Genomic DNA, 3,178 nt, shown 5'->3' with positions numbered 1-3,178 from the left:
AAAAAAAAAAAAAAGGGTGTTAGGGAGCTGGGGTGATGCTTACTACCAAACAAAAAAGGGAAGAAATGAGTCTATATTGACATGCACAGACTTTTTCTTGGCCTACTATTTCCTAAACAAACAGAACAGTGATGTGCATAGCATGTTCCCTATAAGACACCGGGCCAGCCGGAGATCACTCAAGTGTGTAGGGAAATGAGCACTGGTTCTATGCAAGCACCACCCTTTTCATACATGTAACTTGAGTGTCTATGGCAGCGGTTCCCAACCTTCCTAACTCTGTGCCCTTTTAATGCAGTTCCTCGTGTGGTGGTGGCCACTGCCATGAAATTATTTCATTGCTGGTTCATAACTGTGATCTTGCTACTGTTATGAATTGCAATGAAAGATCTGTTTTCCTCTGGTCTTAGATGGCCTCTGTGAATGGATCATTTGATTCCCACCTCCACAAATGAGTCACAACCCACAGGTTGAGAAGCACTGATCTATGGGGTTTGGTGCCCTAAAGGTTCCTGGAACCAAAGACCCCTGGACACTAGAATACTATTGTAAATACTGTTCTCTCACCAGGAGGAGAGTCCAAGCCAGCATAGCTGCCTCCCAGGGGCTCCTCAGCAAGGTCTTTGTTACTCCCAACACTGTTGGACTGGAGGAGCCTGTGTCTCCGGACCATCTGCTGTTGAACTCAGAAGATTCTATGTGAGGCTTGCAGGATTTTAGGAGCTGGAGCAATGGTGGCAAGTGCGGGGTTTCAGGAGCTGGAGCAATGGTGTGCAGTGCAGAGTTTCGGGTGCTGGAGCATTGGTGTACAAGGTTTTGTGTGCTGGAGCAATGGCGTGCACTCAGCTTCTGTAAAGCAAAGAACACGGTCAACAAGACAAAACAGCAGCCTACAGAATGGGAAAAGATCTTCACCAACCCCACATCAGATAGAGGACTGATCTCCAAAATATACAAAGAACTCCAGAAATTGATCATCAAAAGAATAAAAAAATGTAATAAAACCATGGGGTACAGACCTAAACATAGAACTCTCAACAGAGGAATCTAAAATGGCTGAAAGACACTTAAGGAAATGCTCAACATCCTTAGCCATCAGAGAAACGCAAATCAAAACAACTCTGAGATTCCATCTTACACCTGTAAGAATGGCCAAGATCAAAAACCCTGATGACAACTTATGCTGGAGAGGTTGTGGGATAAAGGGAACACTCATCCATTGCTAGTGGGAGTGCAAACTGGTACAGCTGCTTTGGATATCAGTATGGCAATTTCTCAGAAAATCAGGAAACACCTTCCTCAAGACCCAACAATACCACTTTTGGGTATATACCCAAAGAAAAGATGCTCAATTATACCACAGGGACATGCGCTCAACATAGCATTATTTCATTATTCACAGCAGCATTGTTTGTCATAGCCAGAACCTGGAAACAACCTAAATGCCCTTCCACTGAAGAGTGGATAAAGAAGATGTGGTACATTTACACAATGGAGTACTACACAGCAGAAAAAAAATAATGACATCTTGAAATTTCGGGCAAATGGATGGATCTAGAAAACAACATATTGAGTGAGGTAACCCAGACCCAGAAAGACAATTATCACATGTACTCACTCATAAGTGGCTTTTAGACATAAAGCAAAGAAAAATCAGCCTACAATTCACAATCCCAGAAAATCTAGACAATAATGAGGACCCTAAGAGAGACTTACATAGATCTAATCTACCTGGGAAGTAGAGAAAGACAAGATCTCCTGAGTAAATTTGGAGCATGGGGATCATGGGAGAGGGTAAAAAGGGGAGGGAGAAGGAGGGAAGGGAGTGAAGAGAAATATATAGCTCAATAAAAACCATTAAAAAACAAAAGAGTCAGCAATGGCAAAGGCCAAGTCTAGCGCACCCCACACACAATCCAGACAGTCAGCAGAATGGGTTATTCACTCACAACACCTACAGGAAGCATTCACTGTGTAGACCCGGAACGACACAAGCAAGCCATGGTCACGTGGTCTAACAGCATCTCCCTCGTGAACCCCAAAGGGGAGATTCTGAGAAGATCACCAAGACTCTCGGAGCATCCTGTCCTCCAGGAAGGCTCTGCAGAGTGTCCCTGAAGTCACAAACATAGACAGTGTGCACTGCCTTATACTCTGTAACGAAAGACTGACCTGGCTCAACCATGCTGAATGAGTGCATGTGCCTATGTGTGTGCATGCTTGTGTCTGTGTGTTTGTGTGTGTGCATATGCATGTATGTGTGAGTGCATGTTTCTGTGTGCATATGCACATGTGTGCGAGTGTATGTATTTACTTACTCTGGAACACAACCCATCTGAAATCCCCTCCACCTGTACTCTGTAAACAGGTTGGGGCCCCACAGAGTGAGGCTAAAGCAACAGCCTTGTGCCTGCTGCAGTAACAGCATAGAAATAAATAAAATCACATTGTTTACCCCTCTATATAATCCCCTTGTTTTTCTTCATGAAAAATAATAAGGAAGCCTCATTAAAATGTTTGCTGTGCTTGTTAAGCTTATAACAGCCCCAATAGAGCATTTGCTTCCCTGCCTCACGTGGAGTTGTGATCCGTCTGAATGCCGTCCCTCACTGTTGTTGCACTGTTGCCATGACAGCACTTTTCCTTTCAAATACCAAGGAAATCACGGAGCAGCACATACAGTGTGCTCCTGTAGGTGAATGCTTCATTGCCATCTACACAAATGTGTCATTTGTTGGACCCACTTCGTCCTATCTTGACAAACCCAGCTCCATTAAAATCCAATTTTTTAATTCCTTTCAAGGAAATTCAAAAGTCTAGTTCCACCAAAAAAATATTGCAGAGGTTGGGGCTTTACACATTTTTAAATGTTTTCCCTATTCCGCGATTCTTCAGGAGGGCTACTGGTACAGTAAAAAAGTTTTAAAACTCAAGCCAAGAGGTTAGCAACTGAAGTCTTCTCCATCACAGACACCGGAAACCCTGGCCTCACATCTTAGTGTGACTCCTAACTGAGAGACACACTGGGCTCTAAGAGCAAATGCCACAGGAGTTTGGGGACATTCATATTTGTGGCCAATAGCCTCATGCCTCTTGAGCTCCCGTGCATGTGACAAGCTACACGATCGTGCAATGTTGTCACCCCTCCTCCGTCAACAGCAGCAATGGCTCCCAAATG

This window comes from Microtus ochrogaster, chromosome 16 (genome assembly GCF_000317375.1).
Source record: "Microtus ochrogaster isolate Prairie Vole_2 chromosome 16, MicOch1.0, whole genome shotgun sequence".
Classification (NCBI taxonomy): domain Eukaryota; kingdom Metazoa; phylum Chordata; class Mammalia; order Rodentia; family Cricetidae; genus Microtus; species Microtus ochrogaster.
Note: the sequence above shows the minus strand (reverse complement) of the source record.